The sequence below is a fragment of the Terrapene carolina genome, unplaced genomic scaffold, assembly GCF_002925995.2.
Source record: "Terrapene carolina triunguis isolate 2854851 unplaced genomic scaffold, T_m_triunguis-2.0 Scaffold32862, whole genome shotgun sequence".
Taxonomy (NCBI): domain Eukaryota; kingdom Metazoa; phylum Chordata; order Testudines; family Emydidae; genus Terrapene; species Terrapene triunguis.
Window position 1 is genome coordinate 2,133,286 of NW_020697213.1, and position 19,099 is coordinate 2,152,384.

The following is a 19,099-nucleotide window of genomic DNA, read 5'->3' on the forward strand; positions in this document are numbered from 1 at the left end:
TTTTTTTTATTTTTTCCCGTTCGTTTTTCTTCCCTCGTTCTCTTGGAGGGACCCTCTCCCAAGAGCTGCAGGGCTTTCAAGTGACCTGCTGAGTCCCTGGCAGGGGTAGTGAGATCATTTTCATTTGCAGAGTGCAAACCGTACAAGACTTCCCTGTGTATTGTTTCTCCCCTGTAGAATCTGAGCATGCTGCTGATCATTTGTTTGTTGATATTCTGCAGCAGCCCGACATGCAGTGTGTGCTCTAGACAGTATCCAAATGTGATTCGAGCTAAAGGACCCGTTTCCTATGAACATAGAGAGCTGGAAATTATCATTAGAACTGCAGAGAAATAACCTTTAGGGCTCATTAAAATTCTATAAACGGAAACTCTCTTCCTGTTTTCCCTTTCATGAATCTAGCCCAGCGTTGCAGACCCTCAATGTGGGGGTGGGCTGGGACCCTCCTTTCCTTTGCTCTGCTCATCAGGTTCAGGAAGAGGTTTTGCGTACAACATTTTTGCATTTTCCTGCCCCTTGGGATGTGTGTAGATCGGAGAAGGCAATGTCACTATGGAGTTCTGGTCGCCCCCAGTCCTGTCCCTGCTTCTGGCTGTCTGGAGGAGAAGTGAAATTGCTACTGCTTGGTGCAGTTCAGGGAACAAGAGAGAGAGGGTGGGGGGCCTTGTTTACTGCATGGTCTTGGCCTCTGATGAACAGTGGGAGTCAGAAGAGAAAAGGGAAGCTTTGCAGGATGCTCCAGACATCTCTCTGCCCCCATGTGATGTGTTGGGGTGTATTGTTTGTATTTGTTAATTACAGCAGCCCCTCCCGTTTCATTGCGTCTGCAGCAGTTCCCCTTGCTCCCTGCGCCCACCCCAAGGATGGAATATTCCTTCAGCTCCTGTGCCCAGCCGGGGAACCGGATCCCTTTGCCAGGAGGTGTCGCCTTGTGCAGGTTGGGCTGAGGGCAACACTTGCTTTCCCATGGAATATTAATGAATCCAATGAGGGGAATGAAACCGCTGATGACACAGAACCTTCTTATTATTAAACAGATGGGAAATTGATGTTTATGGAATTTGTGTTTTAATCATATTACTTAAACTATTTGGCAGGGAAACCCACATGAGCACAAACGCCAGAGATGCCTTTGATCTGTGGCATGTTGCCTTTGGGGTATTTTCCGTGACTGATAAAGGCTTTGCTTAGCCCTGGACAGTTTCCCTAGCTTCATAAGCAAGCGATGGAAATGATAAAACCAGAGCCAAAACCTCCCAGTTGGGCTTTTTCTGTCTCCTTGGGGACTCAGGCAAGTGCGTGAGCCTCTTACACTCTCAGCGGTGCTGAGGATTTGGTATGTTTCACCCAGTGATACATCCACACATGGTTTCATATAAACAGACACACGCATGTACGCTGCAAGACTGCAAGCTTTACAGTTATTGGAAAGACTCCGGTGCTTATACTTATGGGCTATTATCGCTGCTTATAAAGTATTTATCAGCGGTGGCATTTCCACACTCTCGCTCTCTGTGCAGATGAAATACGCCAGGATGATTACAGGTTAAAGCTCCAGTTGTTGGGGTTGTTTTGCACATTAAGTATGAAATAAACCCTTTGGTCCCTGCTTTTGCTGTTGGGTGAGATTAGAAGATTGCAGCATAGGTGTGAGTGCAGCTGTAAATATTTAGTTGAGGCATCTGCCTGCTAATGAGTTTCCAATGAGCAGAATCAGGGGCAATAATATGGTGGCTTTCAAGAGCAAACAAGTGCTGTGTGTTACTGCAGAGTCCCATTTCCACAGCCCAGCAGCTCCCATTGTCCCATCTCCTCCTGATTGTTGATCAGGCATTAAGAAAACACGTCCCTCCCTCCCTCCCTCCCAGAATAAAGAGATCTGGGGAAGTTTTAAATTCCTCTGTGTTTTTTTATTATTATTATTCTTTCTCTTCAGAAGAACACAACTAGGAAATGATTGGATCTTTGACAGAACAAAGGTATTTTTGATGGGCTCTGTAATATAGTGTGTTAATGCGTCCAGTCCCTCATTGTCTGCTGTCTGATCCCATCCTTCTGCCAGACAGTCACTGCGGGATGAGTCACTTTTAATGTCTGATAATCAAGGTGAATTTTCAAAAAGCTGCCATTTTGGAATTATGCACTATATCACCGTCTCAGGGACAAGGAGGGCAGGTGGGCCAAGGGAAGGCTAAGAGAGACATCTACTGCCCCTTTGAGGTACTGCAAACTGTAAGATGGAACGTGTCATTCCAGCAAGACATACATAATGGGAAGTAGACTGTGTTAATTACAAATTAAAAATAACTTCAGCACTAATGAAAATTGTATACACAGGAGAAAAAGTCTTAATTAAAATAGACTAGGTGCTGGAATTAGCTATCAACCCTTTGAGGGGGGGGGGAATGGATTCTGTACCTACAGAATATATTGTGGTCCATGAAATAACATGGTCCAAAGATCCACATGGAAAAAGGATTTCTCCCCCCAAGCGCTGGTCAGCAGCCACGCCTGTGGAAATGAGGTCTAGCTAAGGCACCTACCCCGAGGGAATTGGGGGGGCATGAAGAAGGAAGGATTTTGGACCCTTTGTGACCTAGTCTCTGCTGTTCACACGCTGAAATGCCTAGTAAACAAAGGCTAACTAAAGGCAATGTGTGGCCGCTCTGTCCAAGGTGGCACACTCCCGCATGAGGAGAGATGTGTAGCCAATCACCTGCAGTCACAAAGAGACGTTTCTAGTGGCTTTTCTAAGCCAGCGGCGCTGTTCTGTTATACAATAACGGAGCTGAACACGGAAGCACAGGGATGGCTTCTCTGTTTATTGTTCAGAGAGCTGGGCACCTATAAATAGTAGCAGGATGTTTTGACTAGGGTCCTGGTCTCCACTGAGCTATGCTGGGGGGATTTAAAGCTGAAGTTTCAAAGCCTTGTGCCACTGTGTGCTGAGCTTCTCTGCATGGCTCAGGGTCTAAAAGCACAGGCATTCCCCTGGCTGTGGCAGTGGTGAGTCAGCGCTGGGTACCTGGGTGAGCCTTATCTCCCCTCTTCTCTTCTGAGGAAATGCTCTCTCAAAGGGCTGCTCAGATGGATTCCTGCATCTCTCTCTAGCAAAGAGACTTCAGTCCCTGCATAGCATCCTCTGCAAAAGCCCTGCTAACAGACCACGGCACCTTGTTATTCTGTGGTGGACACCCTCCTCCTCCCCCTCTGCCAAGCCAGGACATTACAGCCAGGAGCCGGTTGCACAAAGCAAGAGTGTGTATGTGCAGGCTCCCTGTGGAGACCCCACTACAGAGTTTTAAAATGAGGATTTTGCGCACCTGGCACTTCCTCTGCTCAGGTGCCACATGGCTGATATTCTTGCTCACCTCGTTCATCTCTGCAGGCAGGTTTGCTGAAGACTCCTTTTCCCCCCCCCCCCCCGCTGGTCAGATGCTGCATTGCACCGCAAGCCTATTCCCAGCGCAGAAGCTCTCTCTTGTCTCTGAGGACTCTACTCCTCCTCCTCGTGGGAAGCTGCAATCTTTTCCCTTGGTACGAATCAAAATTGGGACAAAATCTTAAGCCCCTGGCAGCCTGGCAATCCCTGTTGCTGCTCCGGCAGCGATTAGGATGTATCTGCACTGCAGCGTTAACTCGGGTGATCGGCTCCCAGGTGGGAGCACCTAGGTCAGCCTAGCCCAGGTGTGAGCAGCCACACTGCAAACACACACTCGAGTTACTGTGTCTTCCCTGGTGCTGCACTCCCTTGTGTGTGTTGCTAGAACCTGTGGGCACATCCCATGGTTCTTTGCATTGCACTGCGCTAGGAGTCTGTCCCAGGGAGTAGTAGGAGAACTTGTCTGTCCTTCTGGGCACATACGATGAATTGTGGGATGCCATTGGAGGGCCATGAGTACTCCACTGATTTAGCCTGTATCTTCACTGCAGAGTGGGCAAGTTACCAGCCCAAGTGAAAGCCTCACTTGGGTTTTAGCCTATGCCCCTACCTGGGCCAGCTAGGCTGGGTCGAAAGCACCACCAGACTGGGATGAGAAGGGGGTGTGTGTGGACAGTAGGGGAGTTAAGGGTAAGAGCCCAAGATCACTGCAGCGTTAAGAGATGCCCTTTGGGCAGCCAGGCCTGAGCCTGCTTCACCAGTCCTCCAGAGAGATTTGGATTCACGCAGGAGTGCAGACAGCAAGCCAGTGGGTCACCACCAGCTTGTCACCATGTGCTCATCACAAGCCCATGTCTAGACTGGCACACAAACACCTTCCTACACACACACCCCTCTACTGGTCAAGTTATTGAAAAGCCCAAGGAACCACACTCACCCTCTGCCAGCTCTTCTCTTGGCACCTCTTGCCCACATACAGCAGGGTATATGGTGCAAGCCGGGGCAGGGGCCCTGAGGAGAAAGGCTGGGAAATGGCACTGGTCCCGCTTCTGAAGACACAGAACTTCCAGAGAGTTCACCAGAGTTACCCAGTAGAGTTCAAAGGACCCTTACACATGTTATCCTAGTCATTTTCTTTGTGGGAATCTCTTTTGCGACCAGATATTGAGCAGCCTGGGATGTGGGAAGTCCACCGATCAAAGGAAGCTCGTCGCTGTAAGGTGGACAGAAATCCAGTCATGTCAGCTGTCCTGAAGCTGCTGCATACTGGGCATCATCCCTACCCATGAAGGAGGGCCTGGCTTCCATTTCAGGGCTTAGTCGTGTCCAAGGAGACAGGAGGCTTTTCGTCCAGTGCTGTGTCTGTCACTGCTCAGTCTCTGGTAGGATGAGGATTTGGAAGGCAATATTAGCTTTTCTTTCCCCCATTATCTGCTCTGTAGACCTCAAGACCCTACCGTATCCGCAAAGCATACCAGACTGGTCATCTACAATTCCTTCAGCTCATAGCAGAAAGCATCTCTCCAGAGTGCAGGACTGCCATTTGGGGTGCCCTTGGCCCTCACGGCGTTCCCAAAGCTGATGGGAATCATGGCTTCGAACCAGTGAGCCAGGAGTGCAGCGTTCTCTCCTTATGGGATCTCTGGGAAAGGCTGCCTGAGCAAGAGAAGTAGCTTCTCGTATTCCACAAGCCACCCATTCTCACCAGCACAACTCATAATCGATAGAGGAGAGCTCCCCGATTCATTGCCAAGGAGCCTGCTCCAAGACACAGGGGGTACAGAGGCCCGTCCTCAGAACTTGTTCCGGAAAAAAAAAAATCAAATCTCTGCCACTCAGTAACAGGTCTCCTAGGCTGCAGCCCCGTCCCCTCTGCAGAACACTTGTTTTCTTTGTGAGCACTGTGGCCCAGAAGCCAATACTACACTTGTGGGCCATTCAGCCCACAGCATGAAATCCCACACGCAACTGCTGGCTCTCCCACGCCAACCTTCTTAAGGGAAAATGCTCTCAGAGCACTCATCCATCCATATCCAATGGACGCCAGCCAGTAATCCAGAGATGTAACCCAGGGAAGATGGACCTGGATAGAAACCAGCTAAGTATAAACCCTTCAAATCACAAGTAGTTGGGAAGGACACCAAAGCTCTCCTCCCCAAACTCCTAAAGGGAATCTCAGCCACTTGTATGAATGGCGACAACCCTCCCCTATGGCAACAAGTAGCCAGGGGACCAGAGAAACGGTCTGCTCCTCTGAGCAGTGTCTGCAAGGAAAACATGGTACCTGAGGAGACACACTCTCCCAAGTACGTGGAACCTCAACCAAGAGTGCCCTTGATCTGACCCAAAAGTACTTTGTACCACCAGTGGATCATATTGCAAACTTCTCCAACAGGAAGGTCCCGGATTTCTGCCCCAGTCAGAGGTATCCTTAGGCCTGACAGAACTGCATTTTCCTTCCCAGGGCCAGGTCAATTAATGTATCCTCCTTGCTCCTGCTCGCTCCACAGTCATTGATGTCCTTACCCAGTAAGGACATCTCTAGGATTATCTTGAAGGAGAGGGGGAAATGTGAACTACAGCTTACAGGGTTCGAAATTACCAATATCAATTCAAGAAAGGCCCTGGGCTCATGGGATTGTGGATGGCTCAGGAGACCTTGGCTCAACATGCAACTGTGTTTAAAAAAAACAAAACAAATAAGGTGTTAGGCTGCGTAAGGAAAATGATAGAGAAAAATACAGAGGCTGATATAACACCATATATAGACCAATGGTTTGCCCTCATCTGGATACTGCGTGCAGGATGGTCACCCCATCTCAAAAAAGACATTGCAGAATGAGAGGGGATCAGAGAAGCGCGATACAGGTAAGGGCTGGAAAAGCTTTCATATGAAGAGAGATTGGGATTTTACCTGAGAAATGAGATGAATAAGAGAAGATACGACGGAAGTACATAAAACAATCAATGGTCTGGATAGAGTAGGATAGGAGCTTCTCTTCTCCGTGGGACATTCAATGAAACTTAAAGTTGTCAAATTCAAACTCAATAAAAATAAATACTTTTTATACAGCATTGGACAGTGGAACTCATTGCCAGAGGATATTGTTGAGACAAGAACTTAGCAAGATTCAAAGAAGACCTGGACATTTTGATGGATAAAAAGAATACACCGAATTGTTATAGCTAATGGTAACATTTTAGAAGAGAGAGAGAACCTCATGCTTCAAAGCCTAAGCCAGTCTCTAACTATTAGGGGTTAGGAGGTAACTCTCTTGGTGGACAGATAAGTCAGCTTCCGGGAAGAAGGGGACAAATAACATTACAGTCTCAGCCAGAGGAAAATAAAATAGTAACAAGGCAGAGTCTCACCTGGTCGCATCTTTCAGCCTAGGATCATGTTTGGAGGAACAAACAAAAACAGATCTTGCTGCAGTTACAGCTTGTGGTCATCAGCATAACGCCTAGAAAGTACAATCCAGGCAAGTAATCCCCCAGTTCCTCCGTTCCCCTAGCTAAGGCCTGGCTCAGGAGTCTCCTGTGTTGGGAAGAAAGGCAAAGCTCACTTTCTCTCCCATTCCCCAAAGCCTCTGTTGCTTGTTTTATGGCTCCCCTCAGGAGGCACGGCTCTCAGTGCCGCCTGCCAGCAGCCTAGCTGTCCCCGCTTCTCTCCACATACTGCAGCTCAGGCAGCTCGAAGGGCTAGTACCACCTTTCTGGCCAATAAGGGCCTAACCTTCTGCTGCTTCACACAGGGAGGGGACACCTACACTTGTCCTGAGCGACTCAGGTGAGTCCAGATGTCCTGAGACGGCACCTAATGGCCTGGAGCTGAGAGACTGAGCTTGCTTCAGCACAGCTGCTGCAGCGTCTGAACGATTCCTTATTCCAGATGAGGCAAGACTCTGACAGGAAGATGTGAAGAGTTTGGTTGGTATCATGTGCAGAAAGAAATGCAATTACTTTGCGAACAGCAGTCAGAGATGCACTGGAATTTCTTTGAGCAAGTTTTCATAAAGACATGAGCCTCAGCTCCCTCAGATGTGAGGTTCTGGTTTCTGGCGCACTCAAGCCACATTTGCCATTTTCTAACTGAATTCTATAGCTGCATACCACCAGATTCTTCAGAGACCGTTTAGACATCCCTTTGTCAGCCAGCAGACCTTGAGTCTGGTTCTTCACGTATTGATTAAATTGTGAAGAAAGGCAGCTGTGCTTGTACTAAAGGAGATTTAAAGTAGGCTTTTTCCTAGCCGTTACTTCAACAAGAAGATGAAGTGAACTACTTTCAATCAGAAATCCCTACCTGCAGTCCTTTTCCAATAAAATTATGCTTCACCTAGCTCCAGATTTAGTTCCTAAAAAGAACATGGTGTTTCATTTGAACCAGAGTCTCTTTCTTCACCATTTTACTCCAGCCTCAAGCATGCTCTAGAAAAGTCATTGCACACCCTGGTTGTTAAACAAGCCATCATATTCTCTTTGCACAGCATTAGGGAGAGGTGAAAGGTAGATGCTTTCCATTTTAAATGATAGCCTGATAAAGCATTGCTTCTAATCTATCCGACTCTAGCGAAATTCCTCCTTGGGATATTAAGAATCATTTGACTAGGGGACTGCTACATTGTGGGCATAAAAGGACAGAGTTACATGCGGAGAGCTCTGCAGAACTGCTACATGTCTTTGCTTCAGTGTTTCACTAACACCACAAAATCAATATATGGCCTTCAGCTGGTGCAGCTTTTGGCCACAGACTTCTTCAAGGTGCTCTTGATAAACCCCCAAAAAGTAAATAACTGGGATACTTGGGGGGTTTGCCTCTTTGAGTTTGCATGTTGAGTCCCACCCTGTCACTGCTTTGTGCTTCCCAGCAGAATGGAGTCCAAGGTGTTCAGTTTTGACCTATAAAACTGTAAATGGGCTGGGACCTGTTTCTGCCCCATGCCATGGTGGTGCACCCCTGACTGGCTGGAGCCCGGCTCCCTTGCTGTAACAGGAAGGGAACTGCTGGCAGAACATTCTCTGTGAGGGCATGTCTGCTTTCAGGCTGGAACAGCCCAGACTTGTTCTCCGGGATGTGTTACAAAGACCATCTGTTTGGGGAGAGTGGAAGGACTCGTGTTCTCCCCAGTATTCCATGTTGTCTTGCTATTTTCTGTGGGTGGTTTTGCTGTTCTTTGTTTATTGTTCTGAATGGTAGTTTTAATTGATGCAGGGCATCTACACCTGGGACAGGTGTCTTTTATGTTGCTTTAAAGTCTAAATAAATAAATAAATGCAAAAAAATTATACATCTGTGGAAAATTGCAGAATGCAGCAAAAATAGCAAACTCTAAATCACAGGATCCATGCCCATAATGTTCTCCTTTTCTTTGTCAATGTATTGGGGTGTTTTTGTATTTTTGGGGTGCATTGGAGATTGTCCTGGGAGATTTTCAGTGAGACATTTAAAATCTCTTATGCAAATTGTCCCAGCAGCAGCCCTGGGTCCGGACACAAAAGGTGAATGTACTGGGATCTGTCAAAAGGGTGGGGCCTCCATTATACTCTTTTTAAAGAAAAGAGCTTAGCAGATACCCACTGAGCATACTCAACGTGATATTTTGCATTTGCTTAGTTTGATGTTTAATTTGGGAAGGTGCTAGGCCTCGGGAAGGTTGTCCAAGCTAAGCTTAAAAATGTAGCTATTTTTCTATGGCCCCGTTTAGAGAAATGTGGTCAGAACTCTTTGTCGCTGGTGGAAGTAGCTTTTTCACTCTCTCCATAACTCCAAAGTAGGTGAAGAAATTTTACTCAAACATTTGAATAAATGAATCTTCAGGCAGAGATTCAGCATGGAAAATTCCAGCCCCAAGATGTGACTGTTTTAGAGAGTTCTGAGCATGTGAACACGGGAGGTTTTCGTGCCAGCTGTTTTGTGATCCTAACTATTTCCTCAATCCTGCAAACCCTCAAGCGTGTGTGTAACTTCAGCCCACCTGCTCTAATGGAATATCCTGTCTAAGGAGAACAAACAGCTGGAATAATTCATTCAGTCCAAGATCTCCTACAGGAATTCTCAGACAATCTCTTCAAAGTCTTGATCAGCCCCATTAAACATAAACCTGAATAATAAGTGATTTGTCAGCAAAGGACCATCTCACTATATTGTATATCCAGTTCAGGAATGTGGAAAATAGATTATTAGATTTTAAAGCCAGAAGGGATCATACTGATCATCTAATCTGACCTCCTGCATAACACAGGCCATCAGCTTTCATTGAATTAATTCCTGCTTCAAGTCCAACATCTGGGGTTGAACTAGATCAGACCTTTTAGAAAAACATCCAATCTTGATTTAAAAATTGCCAGTGATGGAAAATCCACCACAACCCTTGGTAAATTGTTCCAGTGGTTAATTACCTCGCTATTAAAAATGTGCAGTTTATTTCTAGTCCGAATTTGTCTACTTTCATTTTCCAGCCATCAGATCTTGTTATACTTTTGTTTGCTAGGCTCAAATTTCTGTTCCCTGTATAGATTCTTGTGACTCAAGTCTGTGATCAAGTCACCTCTTAACTGTCTCTTTGTTAAGCTAAATAGATGGAGCTTCTTGAATCTATCACTATAAGGAGGTTTTCTAATCCTTTAATCGTTTTCATGGCTCCTCTCTGAACACTCTCCAAGTTATCAACATCCTTCTTGGGTTGTGGACAGGACACAGCGTTCCCGTTAGCTGTTGCATCAGTGCCAAATACAGAAGTAATATAACCTCCCTATTCTTCCTCAGGATTCCCATGTAAACATCTCAGGATTGCATTAGCTTTTTTGGCCACTGCATTACACTGGGAGCTCATGTTCAGCTGATTGTCTACCAGATTCAGTGCTTCCCAGGATAGAGTCCCCCGCTCTTGTAAATATGGGCTGCATTCTTTGTTCCTAGATGTGTGAACTTATATTTGGCTGTATTGAAATGTATTCCAGGATCACTCTGAAACCCCTGGCTAAAATGACTCTGGCGGGGTGGACCACGCTCATTAGCCTGGGTAATTGGACAGCTGGTCTAAGAGAAGGTTCCTCCAAAATAAACCTGCAGGCAGCAAGTCCTTCCGTTGCTCGGTTTATCTGGTACCTTTTCACACTCTGAGAGCTCCTTATTTTAAACCTTCAGGCATGTTGTGGAGCTGGGTCTCACTCGTCACAGGGGCCTTGGACATGTTTGAACAAATTTGGATAAGAAATAAAGTTAGGAGTGTTTGAAAATCTCCCTCTGCCCAGGGTGAAGCTTTCCTTTCTTTCTGGCATGGAGCAGCATGAGCCTTGTTCTCTAAAAGTAGGACAGTTCGGATGGCTATGTCAAGAAATAGGACACCTGGTCTCCTACCTTAGGATAGGCCAAAAGTCAATTGACTCATTGAAAATTAGGACACTTGGTCACTGCATACACAAGGTCATGTGCCACTTCTCCACCAATGGGTAGCTGATCAGTACTTCTGCTGCCTACTGAAGAGTACATGTACTGTGAGAAGGCACTAGGTCAGGAGATCTGTCTTCTGTTGCCAGCTCTGCCATAGACTCTCAGTTAGATCTTGAACAAGTCACTTTGGCTCTGGATTTTCTAAGCTGTGTATGCAGAAGTTTGCAAAATGACAGACCTAATTTGTGTGCACAATGACCATATTTAGACTGCATGCACAACTAGGTGTTTGTCTGCACAAATGCCCATTATGCATATAACTGGCCATTGGGATGCACAAATACCATATTTGCATGTGCAGTCATAGTAACAGTTTGTGTTACTATGTGCAATTTAGGCATGCGTATAGCTTAGAAAATCAAGCACTTAATTTGACCAGGCCTTAATTGCCAGCTGTAATGACACCTGCTTACCTCACAGGAGGGTGGTGAGGTTTAATTAATTAATGGTCATAGAGTGGTTTGAGATCCTCACATGGAAGGTGCTGGAGATGGACAAAATAGTACTGATAGCACAAAGCTTACTAAGTCCCGAGCCCCTGACCCAGCCGTGTTGGAGTGTGTGTGCTAATCCGTGGGTAATCAGCATGTAGATGAGAGACGGGTTGAGGACATGTAATACATAACGTCAAAGCACTTTCTGGACATGAGAACTCTTCCCCATCCTGGGCAGACAGTATCTCTGCACACAGTCACTGGGGGTGTGTAGTCTTCCTGTGGGGATGGAAAGGGTGTCTGGTAGTGTGAGAGCGAGGTAGGGGTGTCTAAGGACAGACACAGTGCCGCTCCTCGAAATAGAAAACATCTCTATTGCTCTCCTCCCTTCCACATCTCTGTCTGTCAGCTCTTCTGAATGAAAGCTCGGCTTTCTTTGTTTTCCTGATTTCCATTTTGTATCCTAAAATATTCACTCCGAGTTCCGCTTGACAGACGTGCCTAATCTAATCTCCACGTCTGCTTTCTAATTTTCCCAGTCAGGATAAAACAAATCGGCTGGCATTAATTGCCTGCGCAGTGGCCCGAAGCTTTGAGCTGTGATTTACGAGCTCGGAGCAGGCGCTCTGCAACACATTTTTCTTAATTTATTTTTAATGAGTCTCTCAATTAATTTTCTTGGAAACATCTTAATGATGTTGGAGGCGGGTGTTAATGAGGTCTACACCAGCTCCTCATTTTGCATATTTTAAAGTGCTGAATGGCATCACAAGCGCACACTCTTAGTTTTAAGCAGGAAAACTGCTTATGGTTGGATGCAGAATTTTTTCTAATGTAGTGCCTCTCTCTTTGCTTAGCCTGTCAGACTTTACAGGTCTGTGGTGGGTCTCCCTGACACACCCAGCCATGCTTTCTGACTCCACGAGGTGCAGTGAGAGTGCACAGTCTGCCATGGTGCCACGGCTGAATGCCAGGGCCACTTACTCAGAATGCAGATCAGAGTGGGGAGATGGGAAAGGTCCATGGGCTACTGTAGGAGACACTCGAGGGCAGCACTGGGGCCATGTCAATGAGCTCCCGGAAACCCTGGCTGGTTAACCCCTCCTTGTGAATTAACCAGCATACCCAGTCCACCGGGGTCCCTTCAGCAAGTGTCTTTATGATTGTTCATGTTCCAAGTACATCCCCACATAGCAGCAGTTTTGTGGAGCCCCCTTCCTGCTCCCTGGCTCAGCTGTTTGTTCTGTTTGCTGAGCTACCCACACAACCATGAGTGGGAGATACACCCAACAGTACTTCATGACGTATTTTGATGATGGGGGTCACCCTCCAACTGTTCTCCACTCACCTGACCAAAAAATGTCCACACAACTGCTCTGGAGCTGGGATAGGTCATCATTCCCTGGGCGATGCTCTCCTCATTCCCAGGAACAGGGACCTTCTCTACACCTTTCCTCCATTTCCGCTACTGTTGAAGGTCCTGAGAGAGACAGAGCCCACATCATTCTGAATTCTCCTACTTGGACGAGACAGACCTGTCACAGCTCATGACATGCCCACCGATCCCTCTCCCAGTCATTCCGCACATCCTCTCACAGAACAGGATGTACCCTACATCCGAACTGGGGGATTTTCCACCTCAAGGCATGGCTCCTGCTTGGTTCCAACACCTAGAAAGCTCCTGTTCAAGGGTGGTACAAGAGGTTCTGTTTCACAGCAGAAAGTCCTCAACTCGACATACTTATCTGCAGAAATGGTCCAGATTTCAAATTGGGTGCTCTTCCCAACAAATCTCCCCAACATCCGCGACTCTTCCACGTCTCCTAGACTATGCGTTGACCCTAAAGAGATCAGGCCTGTCTTTAAGCTCTCTCAGGGTCCAGTAAGCAGCTTGAACAGCTTTCCACCAACCTGTACACAGGTACTCAGTACTCACCTAATCACTAAGAAGTTCCTCAAGTGTATAGTAAACCTCTTCCCACAACCTTGACTTCCAACTCCCACGTGGGACCTAACCTGGTACTGAAAGGATTGACTAGGCCCCCCTTCAAACTCATGGATATCTGTTCGCTTACGCACCTATCAATGAAAACAGCCTTCCGGATAGTGATTATCTTGGCCAGGAGAATAGGGGAGAGAGCTGCTCTGATGGTGCATCCCTGCCCCCTTCCTTCCCCCCACTCCCTCCGGTATTCTTTCCAGACAAGAGTACGATTAGGCCGCCTCCAAAATTCATCCCTAAGGTAACCTCCCCATTTCACATGAATCAGTTGATTCTCCTTCCAGTCTTCTACCCCAAGCCTCACCAAGACAACAGGGAGGGTATACTGCATACCCTGGTGGACAGGAGAGCCCTGGCCTTCTACCTGGACAGGACTAAGGCCTTCAGGAAGTCCCCTAGACTTTTCCTCTCCATAATGGAAAGACCCAGGGGCTCAGCAATATCAGCCCAAAGTCTTTCTAAGTGGGTCTCAACTTGCGTTAGACAGTGTGACCACGCTCACAGCACGACTCCTCCAGACTAGTGGTTACAACTCTACCAAGTCCATCTCTTCTTCTGTCGCCTTCTTCAAGGATGTCACTATCTCTGAGATCGGTAGAGCAGTGACATGGGTGTGAGACCACACTTTTGCAGAACACAATGCAGTCATTGGGGACTCCGCCTCCCAGAGCCATCCCATCCACAGGACGGACCGGGACAACCACCCTGGGCCCCTCGCTTCAGGGGAGGCGCGAGGGGGGCCAGGGCAGTCCAGGGCACTAGCGGGGAGCCTGATGCCAGCAGCCGGGGTCAGGCTCGCACCCCGCACTCACCGGCCCGGACGTTTATTTCTTTTTCTTGCCCACAGCCCCCCGGGCTCGGGCTCAGTCTCTGCGGCAACAGCAGCAAGCAACCCGGCCCCAGCGCGCTCCGCTCCGCTGGCTCCCGGCATCGTCTGCTGCCACAGGGTCCTAGCGCCCCCCAACCACTAGTGCCAGGGCAGGCTGACCCTGACCCTGCCCTTCCACCTCAAGCGGACCCTTCCCTTTTCCGGCAGGACCCTCGGCCCTAGCACAAGTGAGTGCCAGCCAGTAGTCTCCATCATCCGTCACCCAGCACTGGTGTCCCCGCAATGCCCCACACCTCCCCCTTCCGCTGCCCTTTTTCCCCTCTCCCAGCACTGGGTGGGGTCCTCCAATGCCACCTCCAGGCCAGGCCCAGCCCTTATCACCCCCCTGCCTCAGGGTCCTCCTTGCCTTTCAGCTCTCCAGCCTTGAGGTCCCCCTCCCCGCTGTACCAGAACCTGGGGTCCCACAACTCTGCTCTCTCCACCACTGACCAGTACTGGGATCTTCCATCCATCTGCTTTTCCGCCTCCCCTCCCCCTCCCAGTCCCCAGAGAAAACAAATCTTAGAGCTCCTCCTCCATGCTGGAGGGTCCTGGGGTCCCCCAGCACCAGGGCTCAGATAGGCTCTCCAAGAGCCACCCAGTTCCCGAGACATGGGCTCTCAGTGTTGCAAATGTGTAATTACATTTCTTTTTAAAATCCACTGATAGTAGCGAGACCATATGCACCTGGGAAGTGAGTTTGCTGCAAGGACGTCCAGGAAGGTGGATTTCAGATTGTAAGCGGCGTGACACTGTTCATGATCGGTGAGGGTTCTTTTAATTATATGAACTTCATTATAATTCTAAAAAAGAACTACACCATCTGACCTGAGCTCTTGTGCAGCTGATAAGAGAGTACCAGCCTTTTGCTGTTCTCAAGCCATGTAGCCAATAAGCACACAATGATTTCGAGATCCCCGACTCCATGGGCACTCTCTGCTGAGAGCCAACTCTGGGTTCACTCGCTGCTCATAGAATCATAGCACTGGAAGGGACCTCGAGAGGTCTCTAGTCCAGTCCCCCACACTCATGGCAGGACTAAGTATTATCTAGACCATCCCTGACGGGTGTTTGTCTAACCTGCTCTTAAAAATCTCCAATGTAGAGATTCCACAACTTCCCTAGGCAATTTATTCCAGTGCTTAACCACCTGACAGAAAGTTTTTCTTAATGTCCAATCTAAACCGCCCTTGCTGCAATTTACACCCATTGCTTCTTGTCCTGTCCTCAGAGGTTAGTTAACAAGAACAATTTTCTCCCTCCTCCTTGTAACAACCTTTTATGTACTTGAAAACTGTTGTCATGTTCCCCCTCAGTCTTCTCTTCTCCAGACTAAACAAACCCAGTTTTTTCAATCTTCCCTCATAGGTCATGTTTTCTAGACCTTTCATCTTTTTTGTTGCTCTTCTCTGGACTTTCTTCAATTCATCCACATCTTTCCTGAAATGTGCCGCCCAGAGCTGGATACAGTACTCCAGTTGAGGCCTAATGAGCACGGAGTAGAGCAGAAGAATTACTTCTTGTGTCTTGCTTACATCACTCCTGCTAATACATCCCAGAATGATGTTTGGTTTTTTTGCAACAGTGTTACACTGTTGACCCATATTTAGCTTGTGATCCACTATGACCCCCAGATCCCTTTCCGCAGTACTCCTTCCTACGCAGTCATTTCCCATTTATATGTGTGCAATTGATTGTTCCTTCCTAAATGGAGTACTTTGCATTTGTCCTTATTGAATTTTATCCTATTTACTTCAGACCATTTCTCCAGTTTTTCCAGATTGTTTTGGATTTTAATCCTATCCTCCAAAGCAACCCCTCCCAGCTTGGTATCGTCCGCAAACTTTATAAGTGTACTCTCTATGCCATTATCTGAATCATTGATGAAGATATTGAACAGAACCAGACCCAGGACCAATCCCAGAGGGACCTCACTCAATATGCCCTTGCAGCTTGACTGTGAACCACTGATAACTACTCTCTGGGAACAGTTTTCCAGGCAATTTTGCACCCACCTTATAGTAGCTCCATCTAGGTTGCATTTCCCTAGTTGGTTTATGAGAAGGTCATGCGAGACAGTATCAAAAGCTTTACTAAAGTCAAAATATACTACATCTACCGCTTCCCCCCAATCCACAAGGATTGTTACCCTGTCAAAGAAAGCTATTAGGTTGGTTTGACATGATTTGTTCTTGACAAATCCATGCTGACTATTACTTATCACCTTATTATCTTCTAGATGTCTGTAAATTGATTGCTTTATTATTTGCTCCATTATCTTTCCGGGTACAGAAGTTAAGCTGACTGGTCTGTAATTCTCCGGGTTGTCTTTCCCCCTTTCTATAGATGGGCACTATATTTGCCCTTTTCCAGTGCTCTGGAATCTCTCTCGCCTTCCATGACTTTTCAAAGATAATTGCTAATGGCTCAGATATCTCCTCGATCAGTTCCTTGAGTATTCTAGGATACATTTCATCAGGCCATCATGACTTGAAGACATCTAACTTGTCTAAGTAATTTTTAACTTGTACTTTCCCTATTTTAGTATCTGATCCTACCTCATTTTCACTGGCATTCACTATGTTAGATGTCCAATCACTACTAACCTTTTTGGTGAAAACGGAAACAAAAAAGTCATTTAGCACTTCTGCCGTTTCCACATTTTCTGTTGTTCTCCCACGCACACACAGCCTCAAGCTGAGTAACGGGCCTACCCTGTCCTTGTCTTCCTTTTGCTTCTAATGTATTTGTAGAATGTTTTCTTGTTACCCTTTATGTCTCTAGCTAGTTTAATCTAATTTGTGCCTTGGCCTTTCTAATTTTGTCCCTACAGACTTGTGCTGTTTGTTTATATTCCTGGTACTTACATAGGCAGCATCCATGCCCCACTTTCTCCCCACATCATCTTCGCCATCCCCTCCTGCTCCTGATTATCTCACTTGTAGATGAGGTTTCTGCCCTCGGCTTCCCTGCGTCTCATGCTGAGGCTGTGGGGGGAGATGAGGCAGCTACATGTGGAGCTCTGTTTTTTGTTCTCCTCGGACCTGCTGGGGACTCAGGGATCGAAGCAGGAAGACAGAGAGAGGGCTGGAATTATTGGACCAAGCTGGCATTTTCGAGTTCAGTGACAGTTCCTGGGCCTGACCTGAACAGTGGCTGCTGGTCTCTTTAAGGCAGGTACTGTGGATTTTGCTTCTCAGTCTGTTCTTTTTAACTTGTTCCCTCCTCTGGTTTACAGTTCCTTTTGTCTTTAATTGGTGATTGTGTGTGTGTTTCAGTGAAATATGGCAGCTGTATTGCCTTTTTGTTTTCTCACAGCATGTCAGTCTTCATTAAATCAGAGAGGAATGAGAGAGGATTTGCTTTTGTCCCCGCCAGAACGTGGCAGCTGTTTAATTTCAATTAACATGGCATTGAAAAGAATACCATTAAGGCAGTAATTAAAGTGAGACAGGGCTTCTCTCTCACCTCCAGCGCCTGCCTGATTGTGGGGAGCTGAGTCATAGCAAAGGAGGTTGAGTTGGGTTTGGGGGAATTCTGCTGCTTTGGGCTTTCTTATTCCTGTCACATGAATGGCAGCCCAGGGCTATAGGGGTGCAACTTTCACTAGACTTACTGCTTTGTGTAGTGTCCACTCCATGCTGCTGAGCTAGCCTGAATGCCACCGCACCCCCCAGACGCTCTGGAGTGACCCCCTTCCCCACAACAAGCTCTAACCACCCCACTTCCTTTCCTTGGCTCTGACTGCCCTCTATTCTCCCATGCTGATGATTCTTCAGCCCTCTCCCCACTGAGAATCATTCTGATTTCCCATCCCACTGGACAAGCTTCCTGATTCGCTCCCTCTCCCCTCTCGAAAAGCACCTGGCCCTTCACATACTCCATTTGGAGGGAATCCGGTACATTCTAAGGCCACTCTACACTACTGCTTCTAACCACATTTGTAGCTGGCTACTGGCATGGCTGGCTCTAAAGAGGATGGTCAATGCGTAGTAACCGTGGCAGCTAAAAGTGTTTTCACCCCTTGGAGAGGCCAAGACCAGCATGTCTGTCTTCCTGTAACCAAGCTGTAATGCTTGGCTTGCTGTGCTCACAGACCCTCTAATGAACTGGGCGGCAGGCCCACCTTCCTCAGCTCTGTGCAAAGTGCCTGCGCTACATGCTGTGGGGTGTGCACATCTTCTGTAGAAAACTGTCCTGAACTTCCCAGAATGCACCGATGCAGACAGCTGGGCAGCATGAGAGGTGTGGGTGACAAGCTTGGTTGACACATGGCTGTGTTGTGGAAAAAACAGCAGTGTGAACGCAGTGTGTTGCTGAATCAGATGAGTGTCATGACTGGTTACGAAAGGACGGTTGAACTTTTAGTGTGCATTATGCCGTTATTAGCACTCCAAGCCATTTCTCGTCTTCCTGGCTTGGGGAGCAAGTCTTGTAAACAGATAAAGAATAGGTAGGATTTTAACAGCTCATTTGTGGCATTCTCACATCTACAGTGAACTACTTGGGTGTGCAGACTGGAAATGTGGTGTTGATGCTTTGGATAGGAAGTCATCAGGACAGAAATGCTTTTCCTTAGGTAATCTCTTTTACTGGACCAACTTCTGTTGGTGGAGAGACAAGCTTTGGAGCCACACGGAGCTCTTCCTCATGTGTGGGAAAGGTAGTCAGAGTTCACAGCTGAATACAAGGTCCAACAGATCGTTTAGCATAAGTAGTCCCTTAATTATTTATGCAGGCGTGTCAGGGACATGAGGAAGGCTGTGCTCTCAACCCTTACTTTTGCAGTTCCTGACTTCTAAGTGTTTAACTTTGCAAGCTTGATGCTTCATTCATAAGTTTTTGCATTTAATTTCTTTGCCTTGTATCTATATCCCCCCTACACTTGTAAGTGCTGTGTGTTATAACAGGTATTCACATTTGTTAAGGTTACAGGATGGCCTGACAGGTACCACAG

The 19,099-nt window shown here is 47.2% G+C and overlaps 1 protein-coding gene across 1 annotated transcript in view; it reads left to right on the plus strand.

The window, feature by feature from the left end:
- The window catches only part of LOC112124831 (centrosome-associated protein CEP250-like), a 138,479-nt gene that overhangs the window by 81,588 nt on the left and 37,792 nt on the right, over positions 1-19,099 (plus strand). The window lies entirely within an intron of this gene.